We start from the raw sequence: 25,285 nt of genomic DNA, 5'->3' as shown, positions 1-25,285 counted from the left end.
AAAACTCCCATACAATGTGTGGTCTTGGCTGGTATGGGGTATTGTGTTCTTGCAGCCACCTTCTCCTCCCCTGCTCCTCCTCCTCCTCCTCCTCCTCCTCCTCCTCTTGTTGACCACCAATGTAATCTTGTGGTGGTCCTCTTGGTGGTTGTGGTGGTGGTGCAGATGCTCCAGCTGCTGCTGCTACTGTAGCCATTTCAAAGTACAAAATATACCTCAAAGATTGCAAAACAGGTCTTCCTAAGTCAAAGGACAAAGTCAGAATAAGGAAAAAAGGTGGGGTCTTTCATCATTTGGAATAAAAAGGCCTGAACCAATGAGAAGTGTTATTTTCAGGTCACAAGACCAGGGATTTCATCATTATGAAACCAAAACTGTTCTGCACCAATAAAAAGTGTTATTTTCAGGTCACATGACCGACGAGCTTACGTTCAATAGTTTATTTGCATGTGTGTGTATGTGTGTGAGTAACTTTTGGATGACTGTCAGTGTGTAACAGGATGTATATGTGTATCACTACATATGATGAGTGAGTATATGTATGAGTGACTATATAGAACTGTTGCTGAATGAGTGGATATGTATATAGATGGTGGAATTACTCAATTGGTTGTTGTAACTGGTATGGGTATCTCAATTTTTTTGAAAATGTTAGTTTCTATTTTTGAATATGTGTTTCAAGGGTTACATTACATTTAAAGGAGGTCTGTCACTCTGTCACAAGGATGGTGTCATCAGTGATGTCATGAGTGATGTCACTGACCATGTCATGAGTGATGTAATGTGTGACGTCATCAGCAGTGGATTGCAGGCGCGCAAGTTATAGTGAGTCCAACTAACTATAACGTGGGAATTTCAATGGTTTTAGGTCAGTAAAATTTCCAGCTAACTATAACTGGTGTCAAACCTATGGTTTTTTCAGTGAATTTAATAGGTTTTTTAAATGCTAATTCCTAACTATAACTGGTGTGAAACCTATGGTTTTTTCAGTGAATTTCATAGGTTTTGTAAATGCTAATTCCTAACTATATATAGGGCCTCAAACCTATGTTTTTTTCAGTGAATTTCAAAGTTTTTTTATAGCAATTTTCTATTGCTATCAAATATAATATTTTTTATAATGAATCCTATATTGTATAATTATGTAATACTATTTTTTATATGTATATAATATTTTTTTGCCCTTGAGCGCTCTAGGTGCGCGTACCGGTGAGCGCACCGGTAAGCGCAGTCTTGCGGCACGTCCCGGTGCGCGTACCGGTGAGCGTCCCGTTAGCGCTATTGCCGTGAACGAAAACATCATCGTGACGTATCGCGCATACGATCGCGCTACGTAAGCGCCCCGGGGCGCGTAGCGTAAGCGCGCCGGGTCATGTGACCTAAAAATAACACTTTTTAATGGTTAGGACAGTTTTGGTTTCCAAATGATGAAAGCCCTGGTCATGTGACCTGAAAATAACACTTTTCATTGGTTCAGGACAGTTTTGATTTCCTAATGATGAAAGCCCCCAACTTTTTTCCTCATTTTCACTTTGTACTTTGAGAGAGGAAGACCTGTTTCCAGACCTACTTGTACTTATTTGTACTGAGAAATGGCTACAGTAGCAGCAGCAGCAGGAGCATCTCAGCCACCACCACCACTACCACAAGGACCACCACAACACCACCGTGGTGGAGATGAAGAAGCGGAGGAGGAGGAGGATGAGGAGGAGAGGCGCTACCTGCCAGAAGATACTACCCCCTACAAGCCAAAGGAGCACATTGTCTGGGAGTTTTTTAAAATCCCAAGGGGCCTCAAGAAAGTAAATGCGCCAAAGGTGACTTGTCTGTTCTGTGGCACTGTACTTTCCAGGGGGAACCCTGACAAAAAATATTCTTTTGGCAACAACACCATGATTCGCCACATGCAACGCCGGCACCCTAACAACTATAGTGCGGCAGAGGTCAGAGAACTGACCAGAAACCCTCCCCAATCTTCTCCCAGCACCTCCCAAAGTACCCAACCCACTCCATCGGGACCAGAGACAAGGGAGATGGTACCAAACATCCAAACCCAGTTTGGAAATTTCCAAATAATTTGCATATTTTGTGGTCGTACAATTTGCTATGGTGAGCAAAGTGTTAAACGCATCAACCATGCTGGTGACAACCACAAGTGCCCAAAGAAACCTTAATTTTTTCCTGATTTTTTTTGCTCCAGTTGAGCCGTTTACAATTCCCTGTTTTTTGTTTGTCCCCATAAAAATTCCCCCAAAAATATAAAATTGTTTATAAAAGCCAAAAAAAGTACAAAATGTTCAAAAAAACAATAAAAAATATAAACAAAAAAAGAATTAAAAAACAGTTCTTTTTAGAACTACCTCCAATTTATAAAAAAATGCTACATTTAAAAAAAAATCTGTCATTCTTTTTTCCCCATGGTACGCTCCCCGGTGCGCGTACCGGGCGATCCCCCTGGGCAAAACGGAATTTAAAAAAAAAAAATTTTGCCCAGCGGGGCCCTTTTATGGCCCCCACATCAAACCTAGGGGGTCAGGGGGGGTCTACCCTGCCCCCTTTAGGTCATTTCCCCCTTTGTTTTTGCCACCTCTTGTGTCTCAATCCTACCGAGACACAAGATGGCGGCCGCTCCGGACTGTTTGGAATGTTGACAGACATCCGTGATCCAATCAGCTTTCCGCTCGCGAACTCGCGTAGCGCGCTGGAGCGCGTCCCGGTGCGCGTACCGGGGCGCGCCTATAGATATATATATTTTTTTGAACCTAAATTACTCAAAATCCACTGGAGCACATATCTTGAGACATAGCAAAGGCACATCGGGCTACCAGTCCCTACAATTTTGCCAAGTTTGGTGGAAATCCATTCAGCCGTTCGGGCTAAAAGCGAGTCCAACCGCCCTATGGAAATTAACATGGGGAAAACACGTTTTGGGACCCCCCTTTTATCTCAGCCCCCGCTTGACGAATCCCCCCCAAACTTTCAGGAAAGGAGCAGAGAGCAGCGAGGCAAATTTCAGGAAATGTTCAGGCAGATTCCTCAACCGGCGCCAAAGTTATTCCCAATAGAATGTTGCGGATTCCCTATGGAAAACAATCCTAACTATAACTACCTACTGGCGACCGCCAGTAGGTAATATATATATATATATATATATATATATATATATATATATATATATATATATATATATAGAACCGAGGCACAAGAAAACAGTGAAACAAATGTGCAGAACACACAAAGGGGGCAGGGTAGAAACACCCTGACCCCCTAGGCCTGCTCAGAGGGTCCCACAAGGACCCCCAAGGCCGCCAAATGTGTATTTTTTTAAAAATCACGGGGTAGGAAGTACCGTACTCTGTACTGTGCTCTATACTGTACTCTGTACTTTACTCTGTACCTTCCTGAAAACGAGCTGCATGGTAATTGGTTGTCAACTGTCTGTCAACACTCCAAACCAGGAAGTGTTGGCAACCATCTTGTGCCTCGGTAGAACCGAGGCACAAGAAAGCAGTGAAACAAACGTGCAAAACGCGCAAAGGGGGCAGGGTAGAAAGACCCTGATCCCTTAGGCCTGCTCAGGGGGTCTCACAAGGACCCCCAAGGCCCCAAAAAGTATTAATAGTTTTTTTAAATCAAGAGGTATGAAGTACCATACTCTGTACTGTACTCTATACTGTACTCTGTACCTTCCCGAGCGCATACTGGAGGTTCCTGGTGGGCAAGTTGGCCCCCAGGGACCTCCAGTATGCAAGGCGAATTAGTTCCCCCTCTGCAAACGCGCCAGGGGGCTGCGTTTCAGAAGGTGTATAAAAGGGGCGTGGCCTCATTACACCTCTCTGCAATGCAGCCCACTGGCGCATACTGGAGGTTCCTGGTGGGCTAGTTGACCCCCAGGGACCCCCATTATGCAAGGGGAATTAGATCCTCCTCTGCAAATGCGCCAGGGGGCTGCGTTACAGAGAGGTGTAAAAAGGGGCATGGCCTCATTACACCTCTCTGCAAGGCAGCCCCCTGGGACATACTGGAGGTTCCTGTGGGCTAGTTGGCCCCAGGGACCTCCAGTATGCCAGGGGAATTAGTTCCCCCTCTGCAAAGATGCCAGGGGTCTGCGTTGCTGAGTTATTCACACATATACTCCCACATGCAAATAAACTATCAAACATCCATTTACTTGCATATACAGCTCTACACACACCACTACACTTATTTCTACAGTAACTTACACATACTTACTCTCTTAAACAATCAATTATAGAAACACATACTTATTTATACAGGAACTCTTCCAATCTGTCACTGTCATATATCCTTACTTATATACATAAATACTCACATATACTAGTTTACAAAATATGTACTTACTCATAAAGACACTATTGAGGCAGTCATTAACTCACTAACACACCCATACACACACTCATCTACCCATACAGTCCTGCACACATGCTGTCTTCAAAACACATACAAACAGTGAGTCAGTCATTCATGCATCTGTGCGCTAAGTAATACCCCCCACCAAACCATACAGACACTCATTCTGATACTCAAAAACAACTAATAACCCATGTAGACACTCATGTAGCTACTCACTAACCCATGCAGCCACTTATACACAAAGTGAGACACTGATACAGATATTTACATATTTAAACATTACTCGCTAATACATGTATTCACTAAGATATACTTAATAAGTCAGTTATACAATCAATTTTACAAAAAAAAAACATAATGACACTTATTTACCCATTTATTCTTCCATCAACCTTCAGATATAAATATATAAAAAATATTTATTTTTCAGAAAGACACACATTCACTGGATGATGTCATCAGTGATGTCATTTGAGATCTCATCAGTGATGTCATGAGTGAAGTCACTGACCATGTCATGAGTGTTGTAATATGTGACATCATCAGCAGTGCATTGCGGGCGCGCAAGTTATAGTTAGCTGAACTAACTATAACGGGGGAATTTCAATGGTTTGTATGAGTGAAACGTCTAGCTAACTATAACATGCGTGAAACCTATGTTTTTTTCAGCGAATTTGCAAGATTTTTTAAATGCTAATTCCTAACTATAACGTGGCTGAAACCTATGGTTTTTTCAGTGAATATATATATATATATATATATTACACTACGAGCAAATGTCCCAAGTATGAGAGGAGCAAACCAAAGCTGGTGCCGGCGGCGAGGTTCAGGACACCCTCGCAATATTTACTTTCAGCAAAAAACTTCTCAAGAGAGAGAGACGCCGCACACTACTTCGTTGGTTGAATTTGTTGGTTTATTTTCTGTAGGTTCCCCACCTACGCGTTTCGGACATGAATCTGTCCCTGATCACGGTCACAAACAATAGTCCATCATTACTGTTTACATTATATACCTGTAGACACCACATGGCTGTTATGATGCATTGTGGGCTCAGTAGTTTTTGGATCAATATATTTCCACACAGTGCACTGTGATTTACCGGATCGCGGCATTTCTGCGACACATTCAGAGCTCTTTAGTAATTATTAGAGAGTAATTGCTAGTGCGCGAGTCTTTCAAGGCAATTTTTAAACATATGGGTGATTTCACCTTATTATTTACGCTACATAAGGTGAAATCACCCATATGTTTAAAAATTGCCTTGAAAGACTCGCGCACTAGCAATTACTCTCTAATAATTACTAAAGAGCTCTGAATGTGTCGCAGAAATGCCGCAATCCGGCAAATCACAGTGCACTGTGTGAAAATATATTGATCCAAAAACTACTGAGCCCACAATGCATCATAACAGCCATGTGGTGTCTACAGGTATATAATGTAAACAGTAATGATGGACTATTGTTTGTGACCGTGATCAGGGACAGATTCATGTCCGAAACGCGTAGGTGGGGAACCTACAGAAAATAAACCAACAAATTCAACCAACGAAGTAGTGTGCGGCGTCTCTCTCTCTTGAGAAGTTTTTTGCTGAAAGTATATATATACATATCGCCAGTAGGTATATATAGTTAGGATTTTTTTCCTATGGGATTTCTGAAAATTCTATGTCGAATAACTTTGGCGTTTGTAGACGGAATTGGCAAAAAAAATTCAGGAAAATGGCACATTTTGTTTCTGAGCAGCCCCTGAAAATTTGGGGGGGTTCGTCAAGGGGGGGCCGAGAAAAAAGGGGGGTCCCAAAACACGTTTTTCCCATTCATTTTTCCATAGGGCGGTTGGACTCACTTTTAGCTCGAACGGCTGAATGGATTTACACGAAACTTGGCAAAATTGTAGATATGGTTTGCCCGACGTGCCTTTGCTATGTCTCAATATATGTGCTCCAGTGGATTTTAAGATATTAACGTTTTAAAAAATATATATATCTGTGACAGCGCTCCGGTTAGCGCCCCGGTTCGCGTACCGGAAGCGTAACGGAACTTCGCGAAGCAAAGCTGATTGGCTCTCCGGTGTCTGTCAACATTCTAAACAGTCCGGAGCGGCCGCCATCTTGTCTCTCGGTAGGATCGAGAGACAAGAGGTGGTGAAAAACGAAGGGGGAAATGAAGGAAAGGGGGCAAGGTAGACCCCTCCTGACCCCCTAGGATTGATGAGGGGGCTATTAAAGTGCCCCGCGGGGCAAAAAAAAAATAGAATTTTGCGATTTTTCACGGTAGAGGCGCTTCCCGGTACGCGAACCGGGCAGCTAACCGGCAGCGTAACGAGAGTCTGCCATCTTGTGTTTTTGGAGCGTCCGGTTCGCGTGCCGGGTAGCGTTCCGGTAAGCGTAACAAGGGGAAAACCAAGAGAAACAGTAAAATAAAATTTAAGGGAATAGATTTCCACCAAACTTGGCAAAATTGTAGGGACTGTTTGTTTGATGTGCCTTTGCAAGGCCTCAAGATATGTGCACGTGTGGATTTTGTCTCATTAAGGTTAAAAAAAATATATATATCTGTAAACGTGCTCCGGCGCGCTTACGTTACGGGTTTTGTTTGCGCTGCAGAGCCGATACGTCACGGTTATGCGACGCGTCATGAGGCGTCTCACATGGCTACGTGATACGTCACGTAATAAAGAATATATTTTACAGCTATAGATATTAGCTTTTAAAAAACCAATGAAATTCACTGAAAAAACCATAGGTTATAGACCATATATAGTTAGGAATTTGCATTTACAAAACCTTGAAAATTCACTGAAAAAAACCATAGGTTAGAGACCATATATAGTTAGATGGACATTTTATTGATATAAAACCAATGAAATTCCATATATAGTTAGTTGCACTAACTATATATTTCGCGCATCCACAATCCAATGCTGATGATGTCACATATTACATCATTCATGACATGGTCAGTGACATCACTGATGACATCACTGATGACATCTCAAATGACATCACTGATGACATCACTGATGACATCTCATTTAACATCAATGATCACACCACTGATGATATACTTCATGTGATAATACAATGCACCTCCTTACACTCTAATATAACCTCTGTTACACCTAGTGTAAAATACAGAGTATCCTTTTTGAAACCATTGACACACGAATAACATTTACTACATACGCACTCACTGATTCCTACGTCTACACACACATTCACTCATTCACCCATACAATCACTCATACATACAGTCACTCATCATTACAACACTATCATATGCACTCATACACCTATGCAGACACTCACACACTGCCACTCATCCATGGAGTTACTCACACACCTAGTCAGTCCTGTAAAGAATCAATCACACTTTGATTTCTTCATCTATACAGTTAAACACAGAACAGCTTACATTTTCACAGATATACTAACACATACTTACTCACTTATACAATCAAATCCTTAATCCATACTCTTATCCATCCACTCATTCTTCAATATGTAAAACTTATTTAAACTAAAGAAAAACACACAGACACTGGATGATGTCATCAGTGATGTCATCAGTGATGTCATTTGAGATGTCATCAGTGATGTCATCAGTGATGTCACTGACCATGTCATGAATGATGTAATATGTGACATCATCAGCATTGGATTGCGGATGCGCGAAATATATGGTTAGTGCAACTAACTATATATGGAATTTCATTGGTTTTATATCAATAAAATGTCCAGCTAACTATATATGGTCTCTAATCTATGTTTTTTTCAGTGAATATATATATATATATATATATATATCTACACACACACACGTACACTGCCTAAAAGAAAATACTACAACTTCAAAAAGAGTTAACTTGCCTAAAAGCAACATTAAACACAAAACAGCAAAAAAATATAAAAAGCTCAGAGTTCTTTGGAAGTGCCTGCGGCTGTTTTGGGCCTTCTGAGGGGATGCGTGTCGCAAGGAGCTGGAAGCGCGACTCAACGAGGAAGAAGCCTGTCGCCGTCGCTGCTGCTGCTGTCGCATCTCTGAACAAGGGTGTCGCCGCTGTAGCTGTCGTATTGTACCGCATCGAGAGAAACGTCTCACAACGAATAGGAAGCGTGTCGCCGTTGCTGCTGCTGCAGTCACATCTCTGAACAAGGGTGTCACCGCTGTAGCTGTCTTATTGTATCGTGAGAAGTGTCTCGCAACGAATAAGAAGTGTGTCGCCGTCGCTGCAGCTGCAGTCGCATCTTGAATGTCGGTGCTGTAGCTGTCGTATTGCACCCCATCGAGGAAAGCGTCGCGCATCCCCGGAGAAGCGCGCTGCCATTGAAGCTGGTGCCATTGCATCTTGGATGTTGCCGCTGTAGTTGTCGCATCGTGCGGCAGCTTCTCGCAAACGTCGGAGAAGAGTGTCGCAGCTGAAGCTGTTGCAGTCGCATCGCTGAACAAGGGTGTCGCCGCTGCAGCTGATGCATCAAATCGAAACTTCTCGCATCATTGGAGAAGCGTGATGTATCTGGAAGATCTTCACGTCTTTATTTCTTTGCACCGGAACTTTGCCGCATTTCCATCGCTGCAACATTGCTTGTTGTGGAAGCGCAACGCATCGTAAGGTACATTGACGCAAAGTGTTGCATCTTAAGAACTGAACTGAACTAAGCTAAAACTATCATTTTTAAGTATAGTATTGTGGATTTTTGTCGTTTGTGGTCTTGTGTTAAGTCTATATAAAGAATACTTATTTTTAGTATACAACTGTGTGGTGTCCATCTGTAGTGTTGTCACTGGGTTACTGTATGTGGTCACAAATGCTTTACACACTGCCTTTGAGATAAGCCTGTCTGCTCGTGCCAAGCTACCAAGAGGGTGAGCAGGTTTTTTTTTTAGGACTGTAACCCCTTACCCTGACTAGAGGCAAGGGTCCCTATTTGTCACAAGTACCTACCTGTGCCAACTAGAGATCCACAAATCTAACAATAATTTGTTTTTATAAAATATAAACTCACCCCAAAAGTGAGTAAAAATACACCTAACAACATTGACCATGACAAACTACCAACAAAAGAACATTTAAAATAAAGCTGATGCTCTTTTTTTCTAGCTACAGAAAAGAAAGCAACTGCTCCACATTACAACACCCTCAATGGCAAAGATGCAAAAAAGTGTGAAACATCTACGAAAAGCATACATGTAAGTACAAATAAAAAAAATAGTTACATAATTTTATATGTAAATAACAAACTATAAATTATATTTATTTCTCCTATTACACTACTTTCAGATACAATGACAGACCAAAATATATAACATTCCAGAAATAAAGCAATTACCAAGTCAGATGTGTTACACCTACAACCAAGAAAGTAGATTGATGAAAAATGCGAATTTGAAACGTACCAAATATTATTGTAATATATCTATATATATAAAAAAAAAAATATATATATATATATATATATATATATATATATAATTACAATATTAATTTGCATATCAATAAATTAATATAACGTTACAGTTATATTAAACATATCACATTTGTTTAAATCTCCCCATTTTCCCATAAAAACCTAACATCACGCTGATAAAAAGTTTGAAATCCATTATTTTTAGACATTAATACAAGTAAAAAGACAAATTTCAACAATTTCATATTTTATAAATAATCTTACTAAAATGAGAAAAAAAGATACATTACATTCAAAATAACACTTATAAATGATACTACATACATGAATATTTTCTAAATCTATATTTTTACAACAATACTATAAACAACACTCAAAACAATATTCTTACCTTCGATATTCCTGACAATGATATTTTTGACATCCCGATATTTTTTATTGAATTTATATTTTTTAAATCATAGAGTTTACTGTCGTCAAGTGAAGTGCTATCAAGTGGATTGTGGTTCTCTATATCTATGGAGAAGAATGTCGTACATTGTACGTCGTACGGTATAGTAGAGTAGAGTGGAGTGAAATATGGTACAATGGAGTGGCGTACAGTAGAATAGTATACAGTTTAGTGGTGGAATATTGTAAAGTGCTGTACTGTTTAGTGGAGTGGGGTATAATGGAGTGGTGTAGAGTAGAAGAGCATTCAGTGGAGTGTTGTAGAGCGGAGTGGCATAGAGTGGAGTGGTCTACAGTAGAATAGTTCAGAGTGGAGTGGTGAAGATTGATGTGGCGTAGAGTTTAGTGTGGTAGAATGCAATTGCGCAGGATGGAGTAGCATAGAGTGCAGTAGAGTGGTGTACAGTAGAACAGTGTAGAGTGGGTGATGAAGAGTGAAGCGGCATAGAGTGGAGTGAGGTAGAGTGTAGTGGCATACAGTACAATAGCGTAGTGTGGAGTGGTGTAGATTGGAAGGCGCAGAGTGGAGTGGCGTATAATGGAATTGCATATAGTGGAGTGCCATACAGTGGAGTGAATTAGAGTGTACTGACATAGAGTGGAAAAGTGTATAGTGGAATACCATAGAGTGGACTAGCAGAGAGAGGACTAGCATAGAATGCAGTGGCATAGACTGGAGTTACATAGAGTGGAGTGGCATAGGGTGGAGTGGCATAGAGTTGAGTGGCGTAGAGTGGGGTGAGGTAGAGTAGAGTGGTGTAGAGTGCAGTGGCATTCAGTAGAGTGACATACAGTGGAGTACCATATATCACTGGGGTGCACAGTGGAGTGGAGTACAGTAGAGTGGCATGGAGTGGAATAGCATAGATTGGACCGCTGTATAGTGGAGCTGTGTATAGTGGAATAGTGTACAGTGGAGTGGCATACAGTGGAGTGGCATACAGTAGAGTGGCATACAGTGGAGTGTTTCAAAGTTTACTGGCATACAGTGGAGTGAGGTACAGTATAGCAATATACAGTGGACTAGCTTAGAGTGCAGTGTTGTAGAGAGTAGTAGTGTACACTGTAGTGGCATACAGCAGAATAGTGTACACTGGAGTGGGGTAGAGTAGAGTAGAGTGGAATAGTGTACTGTGGAGCAGCATACAGTATAGTAGCGTACATTAGAGTGGCATAAAGGAGAGTGGTGTATGGTGTAGTGGCATATAGTGGAATATTGTAGAGTGGAATACCATACAGTGGAGTGTTGTAAGTGGCGTGGGGCTGCACCGTAGTAGGGTATACTGCAGTGACATACAGTGTAATAGCGTACTGTGAAGTGGCATACAGCGGAGTGTTTTAGAGTTGAATGGTGAAAAGTGACATAGCGTAGAGTGTAGTGGCAAAGACTGGAGTGGTGAAGAGTGGAGTGGCATACAGTGGAGTAGTGTACATTGGAGTGGTGTAAAGTGGAATAATGTTGAGTGTTACTGGCATACAGTGTTTTGACATAGAGTGGAGTGGCATATAGTGAAATAGTGTACAGTACAGTGGCATAGAAAGGAGTGTTGTACAGTGGAATAGGATGGAGTGAATTGGCATAGAGTGAAGTGGTGCAGAATAAAGTGATGTACAGTGTAATAGCATTCAGTAGATTTGCCAAAGATTATTACTTCTGTCTTGTCTGTGTTTATCTTGAGGCAATTGGTTTCCATCCATCTGACAGTTTCTGTCATAGAGGTGGAAAAATTGGTCCGGGTTTTTGGGGCGTCATCGGAGAGAGACAGAGTATGAGCTGGTTGTGGTCAGGATAAGATATGAAGTCCATTCCATGGGCATGAATGAGGTTGGTGAGTGGAGTCATGTAGAAGTTTAACAGAGTGGAGCTGAGTGAGGATTCTTCTGGAACTCTGTAGATGAAGTTGATGGCATCCGGTGAGAAGGGGGCCAAGTTGAAGGATTGGGTGCGGGCTGCCAGGAAGAAGAAAATCCAGCGAAATGCAGGACCTTCGATGCCAGATTCATGCAGTCTTTGGAAAATGATGGGTAAGAGATGATGTAGAAGGCTGCAGTAAGATTCAGTAGGATGAAGTTGGCAGTGTCCCCTCTGTTCATGATCATCCAGATGTCTTCTATTGCAGCAATGAGGATGAAATCTGTAGTGTAGTTGGGCCTGAATCTGGATTGAGTAATGTTGAGTGGTGTTGAAGAGGTGGTAGTTGTCAGTGAAGTGGGAAGCTAGGTGTTGTGTTTTCATTTTCTCCATGACTATTGCTAGCGTATTGAGGTCTGCTGAGGTATCCTTGAGGAGGGGGAGTACTGTTTCTTGTTTCAAGGCATCCAGCTAGGTGAGTCCTTTGATTGAGTCATTCAGGATCTAAGTGAGGGCCGTGCTGATGAGGTCCAGTCCTTTGATGAAGGCATCAGTCCGAGGGTGGTGTGGAGTGTATGGACAGCGTAGTTGTTCTGGTTTCTTGAGTAGTGATGGTGGGCCAGGTGGTCAGGGTGGTCTTCTGGGTGTTGTTAAAGATGGGCAAGAGGGCTGTGAGGGTGGAAGAGTCTGGTTGGGCCTCGAAGTTTTCATAAATGCTAGTGATCTTGTGGCTGAAGAATAGGGACATCTGGGTGCAGAGGTCGTAAAGAGCAGGTTTCGCTGGTGGAGCTTGCTGGTGGAAAGGTTAAGGCATTAACTATGGCAAGGATTACTTTTGTACTGTTGGTGCTGCTTTCTATACAGTCAATGAGTTTGGAGCATTTGGTGACCCTGAGTTACTGATAGTAGCTTCTGATGGCAGATTGTAGGTGCTCTTTTCAGTGTTATTCTGACTTTGACTACATATGCGTTCAATTTGCTTGCAGTGGTGTTTAGAGAGCCTGAGCGATTCCATGTATCATTTTGTTTGCGGTCTGGTTCTCGTTGCTTTATTGGCTTTGAGAGGAGCCAGGGTAGCTGCTCAGGTGGTGATTAAGGTGTTGATGTTAGAGATGTTAGAGATGGATTTCAGGAGGTTGTTGTTGTTTTGAAGCCTGTGTTATAGGAGTTCAAGTGACCAGGATGCTGCTGAGATCTTCTTCCTGTCCTGTTGATTTGGTGATGGTGTTCCTGCAGTGGTGTGGAATGGTTGTGCTGAAGTTGATGACGGTGTGTTTGGACAAAGTGATCGGTTTGGCTTTTCTACTGTGATATTGCTGAAGCTGGTGAAAATGGGGTTAAATAGGTGTCTGGAAGAGCGTGGGGCCACCCTCTTGCTGGTTGAGTTTGAGATTGGACAAGTCCTCAAGGAGGTTGGTTGTGTTGGAATCGATGAGGTATTCCAGGTGGAAGTTGAGATAGTTGAGGTCACCTAGGAGGAGGAAGGCACTGGAATCAAGGATCAGTGGGGCGACAACGTTTGCCATGGTGCTTCTGAAGTTGACACATGGTCTGGGAGGGAGGTAAATGAGGGGGCCACTCAGGATAGAGTAGTCAGTGATGAGGAGTTTGAAGGTCAAGTGTTTCATCTTGCTGGTAGTGCTTTTCGAAGTGGAGGAGCATTAGATGGATTCTTTAACGATGATAGCAATTCTGTCTCTGGGGCTGTGTGTTGTGTCCTGTCTTGCAATCTTGCATCTGTGAGAGATTGCCATGGCAATGACGGGGGGCCAATGAGGTTTTGGTTAGGAAGGGCAGGTTTGTTTCACCAGATGGCAAATGTTGGGAGTGAGTGTTGAGGAGTATGAAGGACAGGTAGGGGTGTGATGTAGTGAGGGCCAGGTGGGTGTGTTGAATGTGTTGGGTGTTTATGGTGCATGGGGTGAGTGATGTAGGTGTGGGAGCATGCATATGAAATGGCAGGTGGCGCAGGAGAACACACCTTCAGCGTGGGCAGCGAAATGCAGCAGCAGCAGTGCTGGCAGATGCGACTGGGGTTGAAGGAGTGGAGGGCTTAGGTAGAGTGGCAAATGGGGAGGAGGGTGAGAGGAGGAAGCAGGGTCCTGGTGTGGAGGGTGGGCAGGGCACGGACTGGACAGATGGGCTTTCCATTGCTGTGACAGGGGGCTTGCCAAAGGTGCACATCCACAGTATGTCAGCAGTGCAGTCTCCGTTAAGTGCAGTCAGTTTTTGTGGGAAAACTGCAATATCTCAGCTTCTTTTAAATACAGATTTTGGGGACCATATTCATGTCACCCACTCCATCCGAAACAACAGTTGGGAAAAGTGCTCATTCAGAGAGGCTAGCTGTATTATTTCTACCTCAGATGACGCAACATTAGGAAATGTTCTGGGTTTCGTAGGGGTTACATTTACTATTTCCACTCCAATTTATGCAGCAGTAGGGAAAGTGTTGAACTTCAGAACAGTTACATATGCCATTTCCGCTCATCAGTGCTTTAAATGGATCGGTACTGAGTAACAGCATTTTTCTATTTTGACAGGGAGAGTACCTGCACTTCTCAAGAGAGACGTAATACTTTTATTTAGAGAGTACCAGCCCTTCTCAGAAACAAGCAGGTACTTTGCTACAGAGTAACTGCTCTTCTATTTTTCCATTTAAAGCCCTGCAGCTCATAATTATTTTCTAGAACATTTAGATACCTAACAACAGTACATTTTTAAAATCACATTTTATATTAAAATGCCTACAATGTAAACTGAATAAATAAATAAAAAATGCAAAACAGTTAACAAAAGATAAATTAAGTAACATTAATTTCACTTCAATCCCTTCAACTCAAAACAACACAAACATCCCCACAAAATAATAAAAAAAAATTTAAATGGAAATATTTCTCAAATAAAACATATATAAAATTTAAAAAATAATTATAATATTATTACATCATGCAGCCATAAATGAACAAATAATTCAAATTAAACTACCAATGTACATAATAAATGAACAATTAAAATATGAGGGAACATGAGGGCCGAGTGAACGCGTCGGCCGCGGCTCTGTGATGCGCTCCGCCGCCCGCCCGCTCTGCCGCCCGCTATGCGCAAGCACGCTAAAGGATCCGAATGATCTATGTCCACCTATCCTAAATCCTCGACCCTATTCTAAACGTCAAAACGTTAAAGAATTAACACTCCCACCTTAATGCCGCCGCTTTAATGTGCCGGGTGGATGAATTCAAGCCTGCCCGGCTCCCGACTCCTGCCTGCCTGCCTGTTTCCGACGGCCCGCACTACACCACAGCCGCCCATGAGCTCAGGAAGATCTGCAGGGCAGCAGCAAGAGGTTACCTCCGGGTGAATGCAGGCAGTGGCAGTACATGCACTGCAAGCTCGGGAGAGTCAGGCATTGCAATCCGGGGAAGCCAGCTGAGGAGCCTGCCGGTGGAAGAGCCTCAGGAGTTCCTAGTAAAGAAAGGTAGGGGGATAAAGCTGAGGTCAGCCTGGACAAGGAATTGGGAGGGCAAACAGAAGGTAAGCCCCAAGCGGGAAGCCAGGAGTTATTCGGTAGGAGTGAAAGTAAGAATAAAAATAAAAATAAAAGCAATAAAGAGCGATCCCCTGTTAGTACTCTAGCTCTTGAAGAATCAGTGTAAGAACTAGCGCAGAAGATACAAAATCTCCCACCCCCCCAGGAAGAGAACAAGGCTGGAGGTTAAAAAGAGGGGTAGAAAACAGAAAAAGAAAGCAGTGCTTCTAGACGCCAAGCTTAAAGTTACTCCCTCTCTACGCTCATTCTTCAAGGTACAACCACCCATTCTTAGTTTAAAAGGGCCCCCTTTAACTAAAGAAGAAGGATATAAAACCAACTGAGGGAGTGCTATTGAGGACGCAGTAGATTCTATATTCCCCAATATGGAGAGTGGGGGTCAGGGCAATGAGCTTAACGAGCTTGAGGGGCCTATTGAGCTTAATGGCGGTACTGAGGGATGTACTCTAGACTCCCAGGGCATGCAGGGCATACAGGATAAGGGAGAGGTGGTGAATGGTGGATGTGGGGGGAACATTGTGGATAATACCGAAGCTCTAACCATATCAGACCCAATCACAAACGTACCCGGAGTTAGGGACCCAGTTGCTACATCTCTGGAGGCAATGTTGGGAAACGTAACCCCTCAAATTAGGAGCGGTTTCTCTGTATCGGAGGTTAATCAGCTGGAAATTCGGAGGTTCTGCGAAAATCTGGAAAATACATAGCTTTGTTATCAGACAGGACAGAAGCCCTTGAAAGTACATTGGAGGATCTAAAAAAAGACCTTACCAGAAGCAGAGCAGAAATCCAGGTGCTCCGTAAGGATGAACAGGGTTTACAAGAAAAAGTTGAACAACTTGAGAATAATTCTAGGAAGAATAATCTGAGACTTTTGAATGTGCCTGAAGGTAAAGAAAATAAATGAGGATTTAAGAGCATTTGTGGTGGCCCTAATAAAAGCGGTAGGTGACATAGAGGAAAGCAAAGAAGTAATCGCTAAAGACATCCAGAGAGTACACAGGGACCCCTTTAGGAAGAATCCAGGAAGGACGAAACCGAGAAAAATTCTTATAAACTTTCAGACATACGCAAATAAAGAAAACATTTTGTTATCTGCACTGAAATTTAAGTCCTTAAAAGGCCCAGATTTTTCTTTTGAAATACAGTCTGATCTATTGAGAGCAACGCTAGATAGACAATGGGAGCTTGGGAAACGTATGGACGATTTTAAGAAAGTCGGGGCCAATGTGCAATTAAAGTTCCCGGCGACACTACGCATTATGCATAATGACAACATTCAAACGGTCAGAAGTATAAAGGAAGCAGACGATCTTTTGGAGAGCATAAAAGGCGGTGGGGGATACTAAAGAAAGTGTTTTTACGTTTAGAAGGATAGGTGGACATTCATTTGACATACATTGGACAACATATAGATTATGTAAAGATGTTAGAAATGGGGCAGAGAGTATTCAGAGCCAAGCCTAACTTGGACTAACACTGTGTCCAAGGAGAAGAAGCAGGGGTGGGTTCTCCGGGGTAAGAAGGGCGGGGGGAGGTGGATGAGGGGGCACAGGGTGGGTAGCATTTGGGAAAAAATCTAAAAAAATCCTCAAAATCCTCAGTTTTAGTGAGAGTAAAAAAGATATGGCTATTTAGAACTTAACCTGGAATGTCAATGGTCTATGTGTAAAGGGGCAAATAGATAAATTAATCCAATACCTAAACGACTCCCCGGCACACATCTTAGTTTTGCAGGAGACTAATCTGTTAAAAAAGGAATGTGTAGAACTTTTTGAAAAACAAAGTTGGGTAGGACAAGTTTTCTGTACAAACCAGAGTTGTAATATAAGAGGAGTAGCAGTAATAGTGAAAAAACATGCAAAAATATGGATAACCGAAACTAGAGTAGATAAAGGGGGAAGGTGGATTATAGCAAAAATCAAGATAAATGACAGGACATTGACACTGGTTAGCTACTAGGGCCCAAATTACACCAATCTACCAGAAAATAGTCGATTCTGGAACTACTCCCATATTTCTTATTGTGAAAAGACATGCCCTGAGTGGTACCTGCCCTTTCTCTCCAAAGGTCGCACAATGTATGTTGGGCCATTACCTCTTTTAATAGATTACGAGATTTAGGGGTTTGAGTTGTTCTAGATTTACTAGATTTATCTAAATTAAGGTTTAGTACGACATTAAAATCCCCTCCCATAATTATCGGATCGGGGAAATCCAAAAGGTTAGCAAAAAGATTTGTAAGGGGCTCGCAATCATCGTAATTTGGGCCCTAGTAGCCAACCAGTGTCAATGTCCTGTCATCATCCTACCTCCTCTATTTGTGATATTTCTTTTTTATATACTTTGTTACTATAACAGGTTATCGATGTGACCTTGCCCCTTATAAAAGCCTTAAAAGCATCCCGCACTATTCCATTCGAGGCTGTATCTATATTAATCTCGATAAATTGTATGACCTCTTTTTTAAGATTTTCCACAATCTATTGAGTAGTGAAGCAGAGATCAATGAGGCCTTTAAAGAATTCTTTGGTGATTTATATAAGGAGGGAAAGGATGAATTAGTAAATGATGAGATAGAGCGCTGGCTCTCAGAATGCTGAAAGCCTAAAGATGCCAATCAACGAAATAGCCTCAATCAAGAAATTACACAGGAGGAAGTTGTTAATGCCATCTTAATCAGCAAAAATGGTAAAGCGGCCGGTCCAGATGGTATGCCAATGGAGCTATATAAAATCTTAGTAGAGGTAGTGTCTCCCTTGTTGACAGTGCTGATGAATGAGATATAAGGCCAGGGTAAAAAATTACCGAAGTCATGGAGTGAGGCTACAGTCTCCCTTATTTTAAAACAGGGAAAAGATCCAACAATGTGTGAGTCGTATAGACCAATCTCTCTTTTAAACTCTGATTACAACATTTTCACAAAAATCTTAGCAAATACATTATCAAAAATTGCAAGTAGTGTAATCCATGAAGATCAGAGAGGTTTTGTAAGGGAAAGATACCTACATGAACTCATGTATGAGCTTATAGGCGCAATTGATTTTCCAACATTCTTTAATACCCCTTTAGCTATAATCACATTAGATGCATCTAAAGCATTTGATAAGGTGAGATGGTCTTATCTATTCGCAGTACTATAGGGATACAATTTGGTTGATCATTTTTGCAGAGCAATTAGGTTAATCTACGAAGAACCGGTAGCAAGGGTCTTAGTAAACGAAAGATTATCTGCACCCTTTAAAATTTTTAGAGGTACAAGACAAGGCTGCCCTCTCTCCCCCCTATTGTTTAATTTTTATATGGAGCCTTTTGCTTTTAAAATTAGACATACAATTGATATTCCACCATTTCAGCAGGGAGATTGGGTTAGGACAGTTGTGCTATACGTGGATGACCTTGTGGTCTACTCTTCTGATTTGGATAGAGCCTTACCAGCAATTTTAAGTATAGCAACAACATTTGGGGAAATGTCAGGGTATTCAGTGAATGAAAGCAAGACAGAAGCGATGGTATGGAACCATGAAGGAATAATTCCTTAATTAAAAAAGAGTGGTTAAGGAAGCTGCTAAACTAATGAAGAGTTGGATACAGCTGCCCTTAACCATCTTAGGCAGAGTTAGTTTAGTTTCGAAAAAACAACCATACAAAAAATACAACAAGATATACATTCATTTATCTGGGCTAATAAAGGGGTTAGAATCTCTTGGAAAAAATTGCGGAGTAGAAGGGAAAAGGGAGGCTTAGCTCTGCCTGACATCCAATACTATGCTTGGGCCTTCCAATTAAAGAATTCTAGAATGCTTATAAAAATTCCGGATATGTCTATGATAGGTCGAATGAATACAGCCATGCTAAAGGAGTGCCAGATAAGTTCAGAAGGTTTTCTTTTTAACTGTGGGGATCCCAAATAAAAAAAAAGAATATGGCATCAGATTAGATGTCTTATGAAATTGGATTATTACTCATATTTTGCCCCCATCTGGGAATCGCCAGGTACCCCAGAATATCTCAAGGACAAAATGGCAATACCAATTAAACTAGCTGATATTAAAATCTGGGGCGACTTGACACTAGAAGGTAAATTATTATCTTGGCACGACTTAAATGAGATAATGGCGGGGACTCTCTCTAAATTCAAATACCTGCAATTGAAAAGCTGGGAGCAAAGCAAAAAATCACCATTAGGGATGGGAAATTACCTAGAAGATCAATTGGTAATCAAATAATCACCCGGAAAAAAGGATGTAGCACTATGGGTCTGGCATCTACAGGATATTATGGACGGAGAGTTCACTTTAGCCGAAGACCTGTGGGGAGATCACTTGCCTCGAGAGAAGCTGCAAAACATCTGGCAAGTATCTATGCGCACACTTGACCAAATAGTAAAAGCTGCATTTTTAAGAAGGAACCACCTGTTTTCACTCCACAGGGTGTATATATCAACGGAGAAGTTATCAAAGATGGGGAAAGGAAGTTGATCCAGCTGTGCCAAATGCGGGCTTAAAGATGCTTCAGATGTGCATATGTTCTATCAATGCCTCGCAATTGGTGATTTTTGGAGTAGAGTGGAAACAACAATATCAGGTATTTTGTGTAGGCACATAAAGGTAAGCCTCTTCCTGGTTATTTTTGGTGTTACGGAGGAATACATCAGCAGTATTAGATATATGTTGTTTTATGCAATACTCCTAGCCAGAAGAGAGATTTGCCGAAAGTGGGTGAGCAATGTACCACCTCAACATGCAGAATGGTTGGAGTCTCTCTGTATATGTCCAGAATGGATCTATCCGGAAAAAAGTGAAAAAATAAAGCATTCTGGAATTTATTACAGACATGGTTGGAACCCACAGAAGGGTTGAGATAAGTACTTTGTACTAATACCCTAAGCCATGCAAATAAGATCTGAATAATGTCCAGTGATTACACCAGCAAATAAAACTCTTAGGCTGCCATAGGGTCTGTTACACGTTACTTTTATTAAGGCAGCTCTGGTGTTTACATCGGGCGAGAGAGAAAGCTGCAGAAGGATGGGTGTCTATTACAGTATGCCTATTAAGCGTCAGAATTCCATCTCGAAAATAAGGGCAGAAATAATGGACTCCCTGCTATCTCCCTTTCGGAAGTGAATGAGGACAAAAAAAACAACAACAAAAAAACCAATGAAAATATGCATGGATAATTATCAATTAAATGATTAATTAGGATCAACAATTAATTAAAAAATATATAATTCAATAACTACTCTTCTTATTCCCCACCACATCGAACAACCTAACACAAAAATATAAATTACGAACAAAAGTATAAAAATTAAAATATAAATTATATTTGACAAATGAAAGTCAAAGAAATGCAATAACAAATAAATAATTGAACAATTTAAAAAATATACCAGTTAATTAATATTCAATGTATTAAATTCATTATGATTTAATAAACTTCCGAACCCTGGTCCCCTACAAGCCTAACAACTAACTGCTAAAATACACATTATTAACTTAAGTAACCATTAAATTGAGCAAATTAGGCATAAATAAATAAAATAATAATTTTACCAATTAAACAATTTACATAATTAATAATCAAATACATATGTATTTAACAAGAAGACCATGAATAATAATAAAATTAAATGAATTATCATTTGATTATCGTCCTCCCCTATTCCCCTACAAACCCAACAAGAAGCTATTAAATTATAAAATACAAATTAAATAAAACATTATAAACTACATATTTTCTACCAGCCAACATGCACAGGAATTGACATCACTGGATTTTCCATCATCTATCTGCACAGTAAGTGACATCTCTCGTTTCCTGACAAAACCGTCTTTAAAAGAAGAAGCCAAGCAGGAGGACTTCATTTACCACCACTCATCTGCGTACAAAGTGACATCACTGGGTTTTCCATCATTCACCTTAACAGGAATTCACATCACTGTTTTTCCACCTACGCACCCTGTACTAATCCCTCTTAAGTTGGACCTATTATTAGTTGGAATGTGGATTCGCACTGGACACACGAAGCAGGGACGCTATTAGTGCATGAAAGGCAGGCTCACTGCGCACGACCACACTTGCACCGTGCTAAAATAAATGTATATCTATCTATCTATATCTCTAACTTGCGAGTTGCTCCTACTGAAATCTCTGACCTGTGGGAGGTGTCGCGCCAGCCGGCAGAGTAAGTCGGTAATTCAATATTATAATGTTCCAATAAAGTGCACACTCAGGCAGTGGATCCAATGCAGTGAAGTTGATTTATTGACTTCATAAATCTGTTATTTATGAGGTCAATAAATCAACTTCACTGCATTGGATCCACTGCCTGTGTGTGCGCTTTATTGGAACTTTGTAATATTGAATTACCGGCTTGCTCCGCTGGCTGGGGTGCCACCTCCCACTTTATCATATATATAAAAAACTATTTTGTTGGGGTAGGGGCTTAGATTAAAATTTATCACCTATGATATCGGTGTGCTGGTCATTCTTCTAGCCGAAAATTGGAGTGGATTGTGTGGAAATATAAAAAACAATATGTATATATGTATGTGTGTATTCAGTGAAAAAAACAAATGTTAATGTAACATTATAGTTTGGTCAAAATGTCAGCAACAACGCAATGTTCTAATCAAGAAAATACACTGAAATTCAACAGTTACAGTTAGCTCAAGTAACTATAACTCATGCCATGAAGTAAACTATAACTCAGGCTACTGCCATGCACAGTGTTGTCATCAGTGATGTCATAGATCATGTCATGAGTCATTAGATATGTGACGTAATTAGCAGTGCATGCCAGGGCCTAAGTTATAGTTATTTTAGGGCACGTGTTATAGTTACTTGAGATAACTATAACTGGGGAATTTCAGTATTTTTTCTAGTTTAAAATATTATGTTGTCCTTGAAATTGTCACCTAACTATAACATTACTTCAACTTTTTTTTTCCAGTGAATTTCTAAGGTATTTTTTTGTACAGTAACTACAGGGTCACTTTAATGTTTTTTCCCCCAGTGATTATATATATATATATATATATATATATATATATATATATATATATATATATATATATATATATATATATATATATATATATATATATATATATATATATATAACCTACTGGCAGTCGCCAGTAGGTATATATAGTTAGGATTTTTTTCCTATGGGACTTTTGAAAATTCTATGTCTAATAACTTTAGCGTTTGTGGACGGAATTGGCTGAAATTTTCAGGAAAATGGCATATTTTGTTTCTGAGCAGCCCCTGCAAATTTGGGGGGGTTTCGTCAAGGGGGGGCCGAGAAAAAAGGGGGGTCCCAAAACACGTTTTTAACATTGAGTTTTCCATAGGGCGGTTGGCCTCACTTTTAGCTCGAACGGCTGAATGGATTTGCACGAAACCTGGCAAAATTGTAGGGACTGTTAGCCTGATGTGCCTTTGCTAGGTCTCAATATATGTGCTCCAGTGGATTTTGAGAAATTAACGTTTTAAAAAACAGATATATCTGTGACAGCGTCCCGGGTAGCGCTCCGGTTCGCATACTTTTCGCGTAACAGAACTTTGCGAAGCGAAGCTGATTGGCTCTTCGGTGTCTGTCAATATTCTAAACAGTCCGGAGCGGCCACCATCTTGTCTCTCGGTAGGATCGAGAGACAAGAGGAGGCCAAAACGAAGGGGGAAATGACCATAAGGGGGCATAGTAGATCCTCCCTGACCCCCTAGGTTTGATGTGGAGGCTTTAAAAGGGCCCCGCGGGGCAAAAAAAAAATAAAAAAAATTTTTTTTTTGCGTGGGGTGCGCCCGGTACGCGCACCGGAAAGCGGTCTGGGGAGCATACTATAAGGAAACAAGAATGATAGACTTTTTAAATATGGTATGTTTATTGATTGTTCGTTTTGTTGTTTTTTTTTGTTTTTTTTTATTTAAGTAGCAAAATGTAGGTACCAATGCAGTAACATAAAAAAGTTGCCCAGTATACTATAAGTCTGACTTTACATTATAATCAATTTGGTACAGGTTTATGAATTACATATAAAAATGATTAAAGACTCGAACAATTTTTGATTATTAAATATAAATTTATTCTTCTGATTCTTTTTCAAAATTTAATAGGCTGTCTAACATTTGACTGTCCGAAATGTCCTCTTGTTGAGTGAACATAACTTCCCACATTTTATCGTCCTCATAATGAAGTAACAAATCCACAGATTCTACACATTGTAGAAGTTCTTGGTCTCGTGATTCGTCCATGAATTCCAAGTCAATGCTTTCAATTATTTCCTCATTTTTTATCTCTCGGGCAATTTCAAAGGAAACGTTCTGTTCTCCTTCCATTTTTGTGCTGAAATTTGCATAAAAAATAAATATATCAGTAGAGATAGGGCAATGTTGGGTTTAAGTTCAGACAGGTACTTGTGAGTTTATAACAGAGAAGTTATCTATGGGCTCTGTATGGTTTCAGGCGTGAAGTAGTACTATTAAAAAGTGCTTGCGAAAAAGCCTAAGTAAATTCATATTTATAACACAGAAACGTAAATCAATCCATAATTATAATAAACAAGCCTTTCTCAATGTCTAACTCTTACAGAGGGATAGTATATAACTATCTGAAAATGTTTTCCAAATTAATTTAAATTGTATAACATAGTTCTCCGGTCAAATTTTTAAAATAACATCTTACCTTTTAAAAACAAGTTTAAGTTGTCAGTGAAAATGTTCTTGCGATGTACTTCAGGAAGTAGTAGTCAAAATGGCTGTGTTTTTCTCTCTTTCTTTATATATATTCAGGTAATAATCAATCAAATGTTAGGTTTAAAAAGTAGAAAATGAAAGTAACATTTTAATTGGTTGTCAATTACAACACTTCAGATGTGTTTTGTGAAGTAATTTACCTCAGGGAATTTAGAGAGGTCTACATGCTAAATGGCTAAATGGAATTCCAACCAAATTTGTGAAAATGGTAGGGATTGGTATGTAGTATGAGCTAATGTATATTTGGTGAAAGTGTCTCCAGTGGTTTTTCTGTAAATTACTTTCCCACCTTTTTTAAGCGAGCGCTTCTCAGTGCGTGCCCCGGTACGCGAACCTGCAGCGTTACGGGAGTCCTCCATTTTGTGTTTCGGTAGAAATGAGATACAAGATGGAGGGTAAATAATGTTCAGAATGGGTAGAAGGGGGCACGGTAGACGTATCCTGACCCCCTAGGTTTTCTGAGGGTGGCTGAGGAGTCCCATATGTGCGAGAAAAAATAAAAAATTTTTAGAATTTTTTGCGGGGTTAGCTGCCGGTACGCGAACCGGGTAGCGAACCGGGAAGCGTACATAAGTGAAAATTAGTGAAAAAAGGTACATTCGAAATTTTTAAAGAGTAATTAAAGTTAAGGTAGCTCTGAAAAGAGCTTTTGGGTTCTGTGTAAGTTCTAGGTACTTATAAGTAGGTACCAATACACAGTCTTAAATTTTGTATGAAAACTCTGTTCCCCTCATCTGAGAAGTGTACGCCATCTCCTCTGTAGATATCTTGCATGTAGTAACGCAAGCAGTACAGATATTTTGAAGACCAACATGTTGGATACATATTATCCAAATAGAAGCAGTCACCTGGAGAATGTTTGTCTGTATGAGGTTCTACAAAATTA

The sequence above is a fragment of the Lissotriton vulgaris genome, chromosome 3_1 (genome assembly GCF_964263255.1).
Source record: "Lissotriton vulgaris chromosome 3_1, aLisVul1.2, whole genome shotgun sequence".
NCBI classification, from domain to species: domain Eukaryota; kingdom Metazoa; phylum Chordata; class Amphibia; order Caudata; family Salamandridae; genus Lissotriton; species Lissotriton vulgaris.
This window is presented reverse-complemented; position numbering follows the sequence as displayed.